This window comes from Vombatus ursinus, unplaced genomic scaffold (genome assembly GCF_900497805.2).
Source record: "Vombatus ursinus unplaced genomic scaffold, bare-nosed wombat genome assembly UNPS02014807.1, whole genome shotgun sequence".
NCBI lineage: Eukaryota > Metazoa > Chordata > Mammalia > Diprotodontia > Vombatidae > Vombatus > Vombatus ursinus.
Window position 1 is genome coordinate 11,032,943 of NW_020954585.1, and position 17,965 is coordinate 11,050,907.

General features: G+C 37.3%; 1 protein-coding gene across 6 annotated transcripts in view; it reads right to left on the reverse strand.

Annotated features, from left to right (window-relative positions):
- The window catches only part of EPN2 (epsin 2), a 95,811-nt gene that overhangs the window by 31,477 nt on the left and 46,369 nt on the right, over positions 1-17,965 (reverse strand). The window lies entirely within an intron of this gene.

The window sequence follows — 17,965 nt, forward strand, 5'->3', positions numbered from 1 at the left end:
ACATTCCCTGAAAGGATGGACAAAATAACCAAGCAATAAACAAGCATTAATAAAAGGCATCTATTATGTGCCAGGAACTATTTTAGGCTCTAGGGATACAAAGACAAAATGTGAACAGTTTCTGCCCTCAATAAGCTTACATTCTATTGGATGAGACAATCTGTACATATAAATAAAGAATAAATACAAAATAAATGGAAGGTGATTTGAGTAGAAAGGTCAATGAGTAGGTAGGGGAGTGTCAGCAAAATATTTTTGTAAAAGGAGATGCTTGATGCGAGTCTTGAAGAAAACAAGGTATTCTATGAAGCACAGGGAGAAGTATATTCCAGGCAAGTGGGACAGTTAGTGAAAAGGCACAAAGATGGGACATAGAATATTGTAAGAAACAGCAACAAAGCCAGTGTGGTTAGACTGAATAGTGTAGGAAGGGGAGAAATGTATAAAGAGGCTGGAAAAGTATATTGGGATAAAGTTGTAAAGAGCTTTATGGGTCAAACAGAGGAGTTCATATTTTTTCCTAGAAGTGACATGGAGTCACTGGAGTTTAATGAGTAGGGCAGTCACATGGTAAGACCTGCACTTTGGCAGTTGTGTGGATGATGCATTAGCATGAGGAGAGACAAGGCAGGAGACCAATTAGGGGGCAACTGCAATAGTTCAGGTTCTTAAGAGGTAATGAGAGTCCCAGATAAGTTTTGTGAGTAGTGAGAAGGCAATGGATACTAGAAGTATTGCTGAGGTAAACACAATAAAATTTGGCTATGTGGTGTAAGAAAGGAGTTGAGGAAAATGTTGAGACCACAACCTAGAACAGTGGAATGGTGGTGATACTCTTGATAAAAATTCATAAGCGGAGTGAGTTTTGGGTAAAAAAGGAGTTGTTTTATATATACGTATATATATGTATATGTATATATACACACACACATACATACACACACATATATGTATGCATGTATGTATATATCTATATCTACCTCTATATTGAGCTTGAGATGTCTACAAGGCATATAGTTTGAAATGTTCAATAGGTAGTTAGTGATATTGGATTGCAGCTCAGTGGACTGGGTTGGAGATATGGATCTGCCAGTCACCTGCACAGACATAACTAAATCCATGGGATCTGATGAGGTCACCAAGTGAGAGTACAGAGAGAAGAGAAAAATGTTCAGGAAGAGCCTTGGAATTCACCCAGAGTTAGGAGGTATGATACTGATGAGCCAGCAAAAGAGAATAATAAGAGGTCAGTCCTGTAGGAGGATAACCTGGAAAGAGGTAGTATCACAAAACCTCAGAAAAGAGGGGCTATCCAGAAAGAGAGAGTGGTCAATAGTGTCAAATGCACCAGAAAAATCAAGAATGACTGAGAAAAGACCACCAGGTTCAGCAATTGAGATAATACTGGGCAGAGCAATTTCACCTGAGTGATGAGACTGGAAGCCAGATTATAAAGTGTTGATAAATTTCATTTAAAGATACATATAGCATTCAAGAAACAAGAACAATGCAAATGTATTCGTACTCTCAACTTTTCTGATTTGCAAGAACACATCTACGGAGAATGCAGGTTGTATTAAAATATATATATATGCAGGTTTGTTATAACTTCTTGGGTGACTTAAGCAATTCCCTTTGTGTAGTACTTAATGATACTTCACAGAACTGTTGTGAGGATCAAAACAAGTAATATCTGTAAGGTACTTTGAAAACCTTAAAGCCTCTACATAAATGCCAACTATTATTAACATAACTGTCTAGGACTGAAGATACAGCTATAGTCTCCTACACACTCCTACTGTACAGGAAAGTGAGTTAAGTTTGTACCTACCTCAAGGCATCACCCAGAAGATATTTTCATGATTACTAAACACTAAATTCTTGATTTCAGCTTATTTCCTAAGACTTGCCTTTTTTATGATAAAGTGTCAAAATAATTCTGGTTGAGTGTCAATTAATGAAAGTTTTGCTATAAATACTATCTGCTAAAGATAGATAATGAGAATATAAATTTTTTTTTCACACAGTAAACTGTAAATAAACTATAAAATAATCTTCCTTCTGCCTCCTAACTGTGGGTATATTGAAAGATGTAGTCCTCTATCTTCTGTTGCTCTTTTCTCTAACCTAGCTCAGCTGAAGAAACAAGGTCATGAGAGAAACAGGAGGGGGAATGTTTCTGGCAGGTCAAACCACTACTACCACGCATCTCCTTGTACAGTCCACAGACTTTATGTCCCCAAATCCCAGGAAACCTCCTGGTTTCCAGGATAACTCCTAGGCCACCAACCCTACTTCCAGTTTGGCCCAGTGGCCAGCAATTTCTATCAAGACAGAACTGGACAACTGCCACTCTGCAGGCGTTGCAGCTGCTCCCTCCTCAACAACCTCAGGCACTATTATTCTTATTGAAGTCCTTGGAAATGGTAAACGGATCAACATCATGGATTTATCAATAGAAATGATACTAAAAAAAAAATGCACTATCATTTGCCTTGCATAAGGCCCACTGGGCCTTTCCACCCACCCCTCAGCTTAATTCTAATATATGTGTTATCTCTATTAGAATATGAACTCCTCAGACTATCTTGCTTTATCAATCATAACCCCAGCACTTTGCATAGTACTTCATAAACATTGTAAGCACTTAATAAATGCTTTTGCATTTGTTAATTATATCTATGCTTAATTCAACGGAGAATTCACGTTTTATGACTGCAACCACGACTTCTATTGTCAACAACTCTCAAATCCCTATCTCCAGGATTTGCTCCTCCACTTTATAACTTCATTTCAATTTATAAGTTATAGAACTTTTCGAATTTGGATATCCTACCATTACCTCATACTTAATGTCATTGAAATCACTCATTTTCCTCATAAACTATAACTCATAAACTAAGTCAACTTATCCATTTTTCTCAGTTACCACCATTCTTCCGGTTTCTTCTCCATCCTGAAATCAAGTTTCTTTACATCTCCTTGACTGTCTATGTCGCAGAGGTGGGAACCTGTGGGCCTCTAGGTCCTCAAGTCAATCCAAACTTCACAGAACAAATCCACTTAATAAAAGGATATATTCTGTAAAACTTGGACTCAGTCAAAAGGCTGCACCCAAGGACCTAGAAAGCCACATGCGGCCTTGAGGCTGCAGGTTCTCCACTCCTGGTCTATGATCACTAAGTCATATTAGTTCACTTGAAATGTCTCACAAAATAATCGATCCTGATTGTGAATCATACCTTACTATGTATGGTCTCACTTAAACTCAACCTAGATTATCACAGCATCCTAAATTATCTGCCACCAATCTACCTTACTCTACTCTGGTCCATTTGGCATGTCACTGTTGGAGATAAAAATTGCATCTTGTCATTCCCCCTGTTTAAGGTACCTACTGCATAAATTTCTTCTCTTGATAGTCCCCACTCATAGACCTTTTTATTCAAGTCAGACTGTTCTTACTACCCCTCTCACAATCTTTCAATATACTATAATCTCTTCCTCCATCTCTTTACTTATTCTCTTCTTCCTGTCTTGAAAGAAGTGCTGGAAACCAAATTATGAGAAACCTGGGTTTGAATCCTGCCTCTGCCACCTGCTAGTTTTGTGACCATGCATGTCACTTAAATTAATTTCAACTGTGCAAACCTAAATTTTATACTTTCTTCAAGGCTTAGGTCAAGACCCTCCATAAAATTTATGTTGGAGTCTGTGTCATTATTGCTATGGCCCTGGTGTTTCTGATGCTGCCCCCTGTTTCCTACTACTGTTTCCATTGAGAGACTTATTTTTTTTCTTATTTTTTTTTTAAACAGGAGGGTTTTATTTTTATATTGTCTACCACCAGCTATGCTGCTTTTGAACTTCTTTACATTTCATCATGTCTCCACACCAGCTATTTCCTAGCTGCCTCCTAACAACACCATCAGAGATGCCTTCCTGAATCAGATCTATGGGTCACCTAGCCCAAGATTTTGCTTCTAATAAGGGTTCACAAGGGTGACATTTGATGTTTCTCCATTTTCCATCTGTGGTTTTGCTTGGTTTTGGACTCCAGGAAACATCATGCCTCCCCCAAGATGAAGCTGATCACCAGAAATCTTATCTCCATGCAGACTAACTTAGCTTTAGCAACACCTTCTCAACTCCTTCAGTTGCCTGAGTGGAGGGAGGGCTGGAGAGTAGAGCAATAAACTCCTCCCAAAGCCTTCTTTTATAGAGTGCTCAAAACTTTCTGGGTAACTCTCCATTTTCCATCAGTGACTCTACTTGATTTGGACTCCATAAAACATCATGCCCCCTTGCAGGGTACCCCTTTAGTGGCCTCCTCCCTTCTCCCATTTTCAGCATCCTTTTGTGTACTGTCTTATTCCATTTGATTTTAAGGTTCTTGAGGACAGGCACTGTCTTTTTCTCATTTGTACCTGCAGCACTTAGCACAATGCCTTTGTATACCCATTCTAAATGGTTGGCTGTTGTCTTTCTGTTCTTGAAGAGGACCAAAATGACATCACTATGCTAGAGTCAAGCTTCGATGTGTCTGATCAGACCAATACAACCTCTGAGTGCTCTCCCACAGGTGAAGCACAAATAGCCCATGTGAACATCTGGGGTGGATTCTCTTAATTTGCACATCTCATGTTTCTCTTGAGCTACTTCAATTCTGCTTTGCTCATAGAGCGCAGCATCTTCTTTGATGTGGGCACGCCATGCTGAGTAGTCCTGTGCCAGTGTTTCCCATGTCAAACAATCAATTCCAAAGTTCGTAATAGAGATCTTGAGAGCACCCCGTATCACTTTTTCTGACAACCATGTAAATGCCAGCCCTGTGTTAGTTCTCTATAAAATAGTCTTTTGGCATGTGTAAGTTTTGCATTCAAACAATGTGGCTAGCCCATCGGAGCTGTGCTCTCTGAAGTAAAGTTTGAATGCTGAGCAGTTTAGTTCCAGAAAAGACCTCAGTGTCTGGTATCTTCTCCTGCCAGGTGATCTTCAGACTCTTCCTACGACGATTCAAATGGAAGCGATTCAGTTTCCTGGCATGGCGCTGGTACAACAATGAGGTCCGCACAATGGCTCCATAGACCTTCAGTCTGGTAGTGAGTCTAATACCTCTTCTCTCCCACACTTTCTAGCAATACGTGCATCAACTTCATTATCAATGTGTGCATCCCTGGAATGTACACTACCAAGGTAAGTGAACTTATCCACAGCATTCAAAACTTCTCCACTTGCTGGAACTGATGGTTCCATGTTTATATACTTAATACATAAGTATATTATACTTAATAAATGTTTATTGACTGACTAATCCAGTTTTGCTGCTCTGGTGAATGCAAAAACAGAAGAAAATAGCATCTACTGTATATTTAGTAACTACATCTTTTAAAATCCTTTTTTATAACTAAGTTTTTTTTTAATTGAATTTTTTGGACCACAAACATTTTATTTCATTGATTTCCAATTCCAAGCCTGAATCACTGGCCTGAATTAGGCCTAGCCCAGAACAAAGCTCTGTAAAGACTATGTCTTCTATTTATTTGTTCTCCCCATAGCATCTGAAAAGTCCAGGATACAAAGTTGGTATTTAGCAAATGCTTTTCAGGAAATGGAATAAAAATCTATTTAGCTATCTATACAACCTATATGCTTTTTAATTTATATAAATACACCATCACTGCCAGAATTGATATCAAACATTATATAATTCCTCCTCTCTCCCTCCTCCTCTCTCACCCTGCCCCCCCACAACTTTTCACTACTTATTTAAATACATGAACTTTTATTTTGGGAAAGGGATAGCAAGAGGCCAATTACTGCACAGCAATTCCTTAACATGAACCACAGACAAACAAAATAACCACACCCTACAAACTAGCAAAGATGACAAAAGATAGGAAATCAATGTTAGAGGGTCAGAAAGATAGGCAGACCGGTGCATTGTTGGTAGAACTGTGAAACCCTAATAATCATTTTGGAAAGAAATCTAGAATTATGCAAATAAAGTAACTAAAGTGTCCATACCCTTTCACCTAGAGATTCTATCACTCCCAAGGTAATGGAATTATTATTCCTTATACCCCAAGGAGGCCATTGATAAGAGTATAACACTAAAATATTTAGCATAGCACTTTTTGTGTTATCAAAGAAATAGAAACAAAGTAGAGGCCCACTGATTGGGGAATGGTTAAACGAATTATGGTACATGAATACAATGGAATATTACTGTACTCACTGTAATAAATGATGGATACAGAGAAGCCTGGAAAGCTCTACATGAACCAACACAGAGAGACGTAAGTAGAGCCAAAAAAGCAATAGGCACAATGACTACAGCAATGTAAACAGAAGGAATAACCACATAGTGAATATTACATAGAATATTCAAAATTATACAGAATAAGCATGGCTTGAAGAGATATTAGAAGACACTCTCACTCCATACTTTTGATCGAAGCAGTAGAAGGTCCATTAAGTGTTACACAATATACACATTTTCAAACTTTTTTGATGTATTTATCAGTTGCAGTGATTTTCCCCCCTTTTTTCCCCCTCAAAAATAAATAGTTATATGGAATGGCTCTCCGGGAGTAAAAAGGGAAAGGATAAAAGGGAAAATTACAGTGATACATAAAAAAAGAAATCAATAAAAAATTTTAAAAGATCAATAGGGAAGCTAAGTGTGGTAGCACATATACTTCTGTAATTCCTCTTACTGGAAAGTTTAAGGCAGGTGGATCACTTAAGTTTGGGAGTTCTGTGCTACAAAAAGTTAAAGCCAAATGGGGTAGCTTCATGAAGTCTAGCACCAATCTGGTGATCCCTCCTAAAGAATAGGGAGGGCACCAAGCTAAGGAAGGGCAAACTCACACAGGTCAGAAATGGAGGTCAAAAAAAGGAAGGAAGGAGAAAACAGTGAGGGGCAGAAAAAGAAAAAAGGAGTTAGGAGGGAGGGCAAAGTTGGGAAAGGAATAATTACAAAAACCCTTCAGCTACAGAAGACAGATTATAAAGGAAGCATTAAAAGAAGGAAAGGTTAAGACTCAGCAATTTAAATCTGAGGTGGGTAAATAAAGGAAAGGCAAAAGGGTAGGAATAGCCTATTCCAGTAAGTAGTACTAGTCCTAATTTCTTTCCCCACCTTTTTTCCTTATAATTTGAGGAGGGACAGAGAGGGAAAGAAAGGAAACATTATAACAATTTATATGATTCAAGAAAAAACATAACCAATAATCACAACATGTGAATGTGAATAGGATGAACTCATCCATAAAATGAAAGAGGACAAGGAGACTGGATTCCAACAATATGCTGTTTACAAGAAACCCACTTGAAACATAAGGACTCACACAGAGTTAAGATGAGGAGCAAGAAGAGAATCTATGAACTTTCAGATCAATCCAAAAAAAAAAAAAAGGTGTGATAACCACAAGTTCAGACAAGGCAACAGTAAAATAGATGGTAAAAAGAGCTAAGCAGAGAAATTACATTATGCTTCTGGTTGTGGTTTGTCCTTCGTTCTCAAAGAGGACCATGATATCAGGAAGATGATGGCATGACTTGCAATTGACTTAAGTGAGGGAGGGCTGTGCAAAGTCACCAACCTCACTTTCTCTTTCAGAGCCATCTGGGTCTAGTGGCCACATATAGATCAGGACAACTGAAGATGGTCCAGCATATTATGTTTAAAGATGTCATAAATAGTAAAATAATACCAATATTAAATATGTATAGGTATGTGTGCATATATATGTATATGTGTGTATACATATTACACACACACACACACACACACACATACACACACACACCCCAAATGACAGAGCATCTAAATAAAGCAAAAGCTAAATGAACCACAAAGAGAAATAGACAATAAAATGTTAACTCTTCTTAATGCGTCCCTTTCAGATCGACATAAATCTAACCAAGAAGTTAAAGTGCTTACTAAGGCACTTACTAAGGCAGTGTGCTAAGTGATGGAGATACAAATACAAGGATGAGGAAAAGACAATAGATAAGCTGGAAAGGGGGTGGATCAATATGTCACGGTGTGGAAAAGGCTTAGAAGTGGAATGGAATACAAGTTTGGGGTGGGTGGGAAATGACGGGCAAACTATAGGAAACATGATGAAGTTTAACTATGTTAGCTCTTTGGCAATTAGTAAATGGGAATCAAAAGGAATATACATATCTCAGCACCTTTACAAAAAGTGGAACCTCATAAATAAATGTAGAAAAGCAAAAATATTAAATATCTTTTATTGGCCACAACACAATAAAAATTATCAATAAAATTTGAAGAAAGAAAAAAATTCAGACTTAAACGAAGACTAAATAGTATAATCCTTCATGGGTTACAGAACAAATTACAAAAACAATAGAAAATCACATCAAAGAAAGTGACAATAATGTACCAAAACTTGTAGGATAAAATCAAAGTAGTACTTAGCAATAAATTTCTCTCTAAAAATGATTTTCAACAAGAAAGAAACAGAAGATGAATGAATTAAGCATGCAACTTCAAAGAAAAAGGGGGAAAAAAACAACAAATCAAGATGCCCTAAAAAATAAAAATTGAAATGCTAAAAACAAAAAAAAATAATAAATAAAACCAGAAGTTGTTTTTTAAGGACTAATAAAATAAGCAAACTATTAGCTAATTTCATTTTTTTAAAGAAGATAACCAAATTACCATTAAAAAATGAACACAGAAATAACAGAGGAAGCAAAAATGACAAAGAACTGAGTAGAGCTTTACGTTGTTTTGTTTAAAAGAGTAAAGAAAAAAAGAGGGGAGAGTATACCCTTTGACCCAGCAATAGCACTTCTAGGGCTGTATCCCAAAGAGATCATACAAATGGGAAAAGGATCCATATGAACAAAAATATTTATAGCAGCTCTTGTTGTGGTGGCAAAGAATAGGAATGAGGAATGGCTGAAAAACTTGCAGTATAAGAACGGAATGGAATGCTATTATGCTATAAGAAATGATGAGCAGGCAGACTTCAGAAAAACCTGGAAAGACTTCCAGCATCAAACTGATGCTGAGTGAAGTGAGCAGAACCAGGAGCACGTAGTACACAGTAACAGCCACATTGTATGATGACTAACTTTGATAGACTTAGCCCTTCTCAGCAATGCAAGAATCTAAGACAGCTCCCAAAAGTCTCAAGATGGAAAATGCTTTCCATATCCAAAGAAAGAACTATGGAGTTTGAATGCAGACTGAAGCATATTATTTGCTCTTTTTTTCCCCTTCTGTTTTATTTCTTCTTTCTTGTGGTTCCTTCTATTGGTTCTAAGTCTTCCTTACAACATGACTAATGTGAAAATATGTTTATTAGGAATGTATATGTATAGCCTATATCAGATTGCCCCTGTATTGGGGAAAGAGGTGGGAAAGGTGGGGGAGAAAAATTTAAAACTCAAAGCTTATGTAAATGATTGTTGATAAAATAAATTCTTAAAAGAAAAGAGGGGAAATGGAATTTTTACAGGAAAAGACTAAAATATCAGTTCCACAGTCCTAAGTGCCTTAAAAAATTATGATCTTTTTTCTCTAGGAAATATCTTACTTCACTGTGCCCTACTGTAACTAGCATTCAGCAATGCCAGGATCTGAATAGAAATGCATTAGACAAATGAGACCTCTTGTCTTCTAGGCTTATCAGAAATCTTGAATTTACTTTAAATATATTTTCAGTATTTTACTACTGACAACAAAATTTAAAAGATGCTCACAGCTATACCATAAATGGTCTACTACATTAAAACAGAAGTTAAAAGAGTATCCCTCACTTGTTACAGTTTTAGCAAACTAATATATAGCTTTAAATTTCACTGTCATCAGTATTCATAGCCACCACAGCCCTTGTGTATCAGCTGAGTACTACACAACATGTCTTAGTTGCAAGGATTCTAGCATAAAGGTTATTGCCTTAGTAACAGTATCTTTATCACACAAAGAACCTCTTATGCCATTGCACATGACAGTTAACTCAGATGTTTATGTAAGATGGGCCTGAATGGATCAATTCTGACCTATTAAGCCCAGCTTTGTAATTGCTTTTAAGAATTTTGAGGTCCATTACTCTCTAGGCCACATGGAAAGATAGTTGCTACCACTGGGATAAATGTTACTGGCCTGATTTCTCCTTAAGCCACTCTCTGGGAAGTAAAGAAATCATTTCCAACTTCAGCGAATCACTAAAGGATTCAATCCTCTCATCTTTCTGCGACCAGTTATGATGTCTTCTATACAATGTTTACTGACACTATATTTTGGTATGACTCAAAACCATCTGGAAAATGTTAAAAGCTTCAATTTCTATAGTTAAAGAATCATACTAGAAAACGCACTATTTTTACTATTTACAGTTTAAAAATTGAAAGAAAAAACTAAAAGCCTAATTTTTCCACTAACATTCATTTATTCAGCAATGAAAGACTTAACAAAATTATATCAGACATTTTTCATGTTTAGGAAGATTTTCTTCTATCTGATCTCTACCCTTCAAGACTTCCTATTATCTTTAAATTAGGTCACTTACTTGCCTACCTATACATTAAATATTTACTTCCAGGATCTAGAATTTATTTATTTATTTTTGGCAAGGCAATTGGGGTTAAGTGACTTGCCCAGGGTCACACAGCTAGTAAGTGTCAAGTGTCTGGTCTGAGACTGGATTTGGACTCAGGTCCTCCTGACTCCAGGGCTGGTGCTCTATCCATTGTGCCATCTAGCTGCCCCTAAAAATTCTTTATTGAGAATATTACATCCACTGATAAGAAGAGTATAATAATCCTCTATGCCTTAAAGAGAGTTTTTTTCCTCTCTAAACCTTAGGAGTTTTTGTGAATTGATGCAGATCAGGTTAGATACGTACGTATATCTGTATGCAGACAGCTATACATGTATATACACACATAAAGATACACAGATATTGATATAAATATAGATATATCATCCGGTGGTTAGTCTCCTGATAATAAGCTCCTGTAGATTTGGCTACACTGATCCTCAAATGACAGGCTCACTATCTCTGGGCCTGTAACCTTTCTGAGCTTTGCTAGAACCCATTAGAACTTAGGTTTTGCTGACAAACCCTTTGAAAATCCAATATTATCTCATCTCTATTCCCACAAAATTAGACACTGGAGTGGGAATTCAATGGATTTCAAACTACATTTAAAGACTATTAATCTTGTGGAATGAAGTAGCCTTACTCTTTACCAAGGCTAACCCTTCTACTTATTCAAGTAACCCCATTCCATCCTATTTCCTCCAATACTTATTTTCAATCTCTCCCTCTTGATGAGCTCATTTCCTATCACCTACAAACATACTCATGTCTTCCCATCCTGAAAAAAAAACTTTAATTGATCCTTCTATTCCCACTAACTATATAGTCCTATATCTCTTCTGCCCTTTGTAGCTAAACTTCTCCAAAAGGCCATCTCTATTTAGTTACTCTACTTTCTCTCCTCTCACTCTTTTCTTAACTCCTTACAATCTGGCTTTTAACCTCAACATTCCATTGAAATTGCTCTCTCCCAATTACTAGTAATTTCTTAGCTGGCAAACCTAATGGACTTTTTAATCAGTTCTCATTATCCTTCACCTTTCTTCCGTCTTTAACACTGGAGAATTGATCACTTTCTCCTGTTTGACATTCTCTTCTCTCTAGGTTTTTGGGACACTACATCTTCTGGTTCTTCTCCTGACCATTCCTTTGGTCTAATTTGCTGGTTTTTCTTCCAGATCACAAGATCTAACCATAGGTATCCCTCAGGGTTCTGTCCTGGGTCCTCTTTTCTTCTCCCTATGTACTACATTTGGTGATCTCATCAGCTTTAATTATGATCTCTATGCTGATGATTCTCAAATCTACCTATCCTGCCCCAAAATCTCTGCTGATCTCCAGTCTCACAACTCCAACTGCCTTTCAGATATCTTAAACTGGATGTCCAGTAGACATCTTAAATTCACTGTGTCCAAAATGGAACTCATTATCTTTCCTTCTTAAACCTTCCCCTATTACAATAGAGGATAACACCATCCTCCCAGTCCTTTGGGCTCAAAACCTAGGAGTCATCCTGGAATCCTAACTATCTCTCATCCCCAAATACAATCTGTTGCCAAGGCCTATCAATTTCACTTCTGAAACATCTCTTGAATATACCCCCTTCTCTCCTCTGACACTACCCCCATGCTACAGCAGGCCCTTATCACCTCATACCTGCTGCTGATGGGTCTACCTGCCTCAAGTCTCTACTCTAATCCATCCTCCATTTAGCCACTAAAGTGATTTTTTTAAAGTGTAAATCTGATCAACCCCTACTCAATAAATTCCAAATGGTTCTCTATTGCCTCTAGGATCAAAGCCCTTTATAACCTAGCCCTGTGTTACCTGTCCAGTCTTCTTATGCCTCACTACCTGTTATGTACTCTTTGATCCAATGACACTGATTTCCTTGCTGTTGCAAGAACAAGACACTCCATCTCTCAGCTCCAGGCTTTTTCTCTGTCTCCCACACCCCCCATGCCTGGGATACTCTCCCCTCTGTTTTGCCTACTGACCTTCATGGCTTCCTTTAAGTCCCAATGAAAAATTCCATTTTTTACTAGAAGCCCTCTTCAATCCCCCTTAATTCTAGTGCCTTCCCTCAGTTAATTATTTCCTATTTATCCTGTATAGCTTGTTTTGTATATGTTTGTTTGTATATTATCTCCCCCTTAAACTGTAAGATCATTCTAGGCAGAGACTGTTTTTTGCCTCTTTTTGTATCTCCAACACTTAGCACAGTGCCTGGCACATAGTTGGTGCTTAATACATGTTTATTGATTAATGGACTGATATGGTCCCAGAACAAAAATTGCAACTCACAGTTTAAGATTTACAAAATACTTTCTCCATAATAAGCCTATGAGACAGATAGTGGCAGTATTTCTCCCTTTTTACGGTAAGAGAGGTTAGCTAATTTGCCCAGAGCTAGTTAGTAAGTGAAGCTGGGATATGAACCCAGGTTTTCATACTTTGAATTTATTGCTCTTTTACTGTGTCATGCTGATTCTCAGTTCCTCTCTCTGACATGTTTTATCAACTTTAGCTAATTTTGCATAAAAAAAAAAACAGTAAAAGACATAGAAGAGGAAATTCTGTTTCCTCCATTGCTACATTTGGCAATTTCCCCACAATGTGGTTAACCGCCATTTCCCATTCATGTAACATTAAAGAGGATACCTGAGAATGTGACTTCAGTCATCTAAACATTGTACCTCTCCCAGTACCTAGAATTATGTTCTACATACAGTAGTCCCTTAATATATGTGTACTAAATTGAAAAACTAACCAATTTTGAATAAAAACACTTCTATTAAAATGGAACTGGACTAAACCTGAAAACTAACTCAAAGTAAATGAATTAAAACATTACAAATCATGTAAAGTCCAAAATATAAAATGCTTTATTTGAAATTTTTTTAAGCACTTCCAAATAATAAAACCTGTTGTCTATGTATGTCCTTAGCTCTCTCCCTAATCTGTGCTCCAATAAAATGAGGCTGATAAATATACATTTTAAAAAATTCTTGGGGCAGCTAGGTAGTGCAGTGGACAGAGCCTCAGCCCTGAAGTCAGGAAGACCTGAGTTCAAATCTGGCCTCAGACCAAACACTTGACATTTACTAGCTGTGTGAACCTAGGCAAGTCACTTAACCCCAATTGCCCCCCCCAAAAAGCAAAAATTCTTTATGAAATAAAAGATAAGGAAGATTTTAAAAGTTTAAATCTAACTTAATGAAAAAATAACAGCAATACCATTCCCACACAGATAAGTGGTCAAAGGATATGAACAAACATTTCTCAAGAGAAGAATTGCAAAGTATTCACAACCACATGAAAGAATGCTTAACAATAACAAATCAAAACAATCCTACAAATAGTCAATAGTCTGTGTTGGAGTGGTTGTGGAATGACAGGCATACCAATACATCATTAGTGGAGCTATGATCAAAAAGTTACTTTATTTGCATAATTCCAAACTACTTTCCAAAATGGTTGAACCCTTTGAACCAGATACCCTATAAGAGGTTTATATCCTAAAGAAGCCATTGACATGAAGAAAGTTCCCATATACACCAAAATATTTATAGCAGCCCTTTGTGTGATAGCTAAGAATTAGAAACAAAGTAGATGCCCATCAACTGAAGAATGGCTAAAGAAATTTTGGTACTTGAATGTAATGGAATATTATTGTATTGAAATGAAGTGTATGATAAATACAGAGAAGCATGGAAAGATCTATATGAAATGATGCAAAGTGAAGGAAAGTCAAGGAAAAAAAATTCACAATAACTACAACAATGTAAATAGAAAGAACTGCAAAAAATCAAAAGTAAATGTAACAAAATTATAAAATTCAAGCGAGACTTGAATGAAGTCCGCTTTGTGGAGTCTGGGAGATCCACAGGTGCACAATGCATGTTTTCAGACTTTTTCAATATATCGATCAACTGTGCTGATTTTTTCTCTATCTAAAAAAATACAATTTGTTATGTAGGATGGCTCTATGGGGGGAAGGGAGAAGAAGGGATACTTGGACTAAGTATAATGATGGAAGAATCAGAAAATATAAATAAAAACTTATTTAAAAAACAACTGTAATAAAATTAGATTAAAAAGTCAGGGAGAGAATTTTCCTAATAGGTATTATACATTTTTTCTATCTTTCTTCCAGTGTCTTGTATTAGTCTCTGAATGACCTACTGCAGCCAAAATATTAAACATCTTTATTATATCTTAGAAGCAGATATAGCAATTAGATATCATGGGTAACTTTGTAGAGAGCAGTGTCAGTGGAATGATAAGACTGGAAGATGAAGTGTAACAGGTTAAAAAGAGAGGAGAGAAAACATCTACTGGAGATGGGCCTTTTTAAGATTACATTATGATAACCTTTGATAATACATTCTTATATGGGTGGTTTTAAAAATTTCAAATATAGTAAAGCCCCACTAACTTATAATAAGAAATAAATTAAGGAATTAAAAATAAAGTCTAAAATATTGCTTTTTTTTTTTTACACCAATATAGGCGGGCTCCTAGTGAGGAACTTTTTGCACCAATACAAACAGACACTTTTTCTGCCACCATCAAAGCTGTCTGGGGCAATGAGAAATTAAACTGAGTTAAGTGGCTTGCACAGGGGTCACACAGTCAATATGTAGCAGAGAAAGGCCTTTTAAGGCCCAGTCTTCCTGATTCTCCATCCACTATACCATGCTGTCTTTCCTAAAAGGTTTAAAGAGATGACTAGATAACCTTTAAGGTCTCTTCTAGTTCTAAAGCAATGATCAATGACCTGCTTGAGTGTCCCATTGTTATTACAAAACAATGCCAAATCTGAACTCATGCCTGAATAAACTTCTGTGTCTCAGTAAAAAATAATTTAGTTAAAACATTAAATACCTACTGCATCCAAGGCTCAGTGGCTAGAGAGTAGAGGTAGCGTGCTACAGTGGAAAGAACACTGAGTTTGGAGTAAGAGGACCTTGAAATCAAATGCTACCTCTGAAATTTACCTGTTTGACCTAAAGCATATCACTTAACCTTCCTTGGCTGCCTCATCTCTAAAACCAAGAGACTAAACTGGATGGCCTCTGAGGTTCCTTCCATTGCACCATAATGACACTGTTCACAGGCTAGAAAGCTTGGAACTATCTGTGACTTTTCTTCCCATCTCCCAGCCCAGATCTACCCTTTCTAGGACATTCCTATTGTTACTATCTTAGTCTTAGTAACTGAGTAGAACAGTTTTTTGTTCTTTTCTCCATTCCTGTGTTACTGGCCGTCAGACTAATTTTCCTTAATTAGCACTCTCACCATGATTCCAAGACAAACTCCCCTGGCCATGCTTTTAAATTTAATCATCTTACCCAGCTCCAGAGATCCAATCCTGCTCCTTTCTAATCCCCATCCCTCACAGGCCACAATGAAAACATATTTCTAATTCTGTGTTAGATCATTAGCATAATAAGAGACCTTCGGGATCATCTAATAAACATGAACCTAAGAATCCTTTTTCTGCACCTTCAAATGGTCATCTAGTCTCTGGCTGTGGACTTCTGTGAGGGGAAGCACACTTCTTCCTAAGACAGTCCATTTCATTTTAGTCCGTAATTCTAATTTTAAGAAGTTGTTCCTCACAAAAAGCCTAAAGCTGCTTCTCCACAAATTCCACGCAGTGCTTCCAGTTCTCTCCTTTGAAGTCAAGCACAGGTCCAATCCCTCTTCCATAGGACATCCCTTCAAATATTCTTTTCCTGGTTCCTTTAACCAAACCTCCTTTGAGCATCTGCACTGCTCTCACTACCCTACCTGACCTCCTCTGGGCACTCTCCAGCTAGGCTACCTGTTTCCTAAAGTGTGGTGCCCAGAAAGTGTGGAACATAAGAAAGTACTCTAGATGTAGGCAAACACAGTTTTGTCCTATACACTTAAGTCTCTAAATTCAGCCTAGGTTAGAATTGGATTCTTCTGGTTTCCATATCATATTGACTTCTCATATGACTCACCCAAATTCCTACACCTTTTTTTTTTTTCCACAGGAACTGCTGCCTAGTCATACTTCCTGTATCCTATATTTGTGAAGCTGATTTTTGGAACCCCAGGAGAGAAAATGAGTATCAAAGTTAAAAGGGACCTCAGATGCCATTTAGTTCAATCCATATCTGAATAAGAATTTGTTCTATAACAGGGCCAACAAATCCAGTCTGAGAACCCACTATCTCCTGAATTTCGTGTTTCTATTAAATATCATCTTATTCAATTCAATCTTTCATCAATTCAACAAATTCACTGGGATTTTGGGTTTGGCTTTTTTTTTTTAATCTGAACTCTACTATCCATTTAATTAGCTATGCCTCCAACTCTTACATCGAGTGCATAATAGACAAACAAGTCATCTTTAAGTCAGTGACAGATCTCTGAGGCATTCTCCTAGAGGCCCACCCGCCAAGAGGGACAGACAATGATGACTACTCTTTGGGTCTAGCCATTAATCGACAGCATTTATTAAGTACCTTTATGTAAGGAGGGGCAGTGAGGTGGTGAAATGGACAGAGTGCCCACGCTTAGAGTCTGGAAAATGAGTTCAAATCCAGCCTCAAACACTTACTAGCTGTATGACCCTAGGCAAGTCACTTAACCCTGTTTGCTCAGTTACCTCATCTGCAAATGAGCTAGAGAAGGGAAAACCCCAAAAGGCATCACAAAGAGTCAAACACTACTGAAAAATGACAAAACAAAAAAAGTATAAAGTGCATATTCACACAACTGTACCTAGTTCATATTTCACACCTCCATCTTCCCCACAAGTATTACAGGAAAGACTGTCACATTTCGCTTCAATCTAATTATACTTTTTCTACAGCAGTGGTGTCAAACTCGATAGAAAACACTTCCCTGCACAGTTGCATACTGACATAGAAAACCACAAAGTAACATTATTTGTGTCATAGTGTGTTTTTATTTACTTTGTTAACCATTTCCCAATTATGTTTCAAACCCATTAGGCCACAACAGACCTTTGTCCTCCAGTACTCCCCTGATATAGTAGGGTCTGTGGCTCTCTCTACCCATACTTGGGATTTCATTGGTATAAGAAAGTCCTGATGAGGAAATTCCCTCTACTGAGACAGATCAGCACCTTCTCTAAAACTGAAGGTCTTAGATAATAGCCAGGCACACTGAAAGATTAAGTGACTTACCCGGAGACATACAACCAGTATGTAAGGGAATGGGGGACCTGAACCTGACCGAATCTTCCTCATTCTGAAGCTGGCTTTCTGTTCTTACCAATCACCCAATCTAGTTGCCCTATGAACAAAGTAAATTAGCTTGGCCTATCATGAATTGTTTTTTAAAAAGCCTTGATGAATTTTAGTGATCGCTCCTTTGGG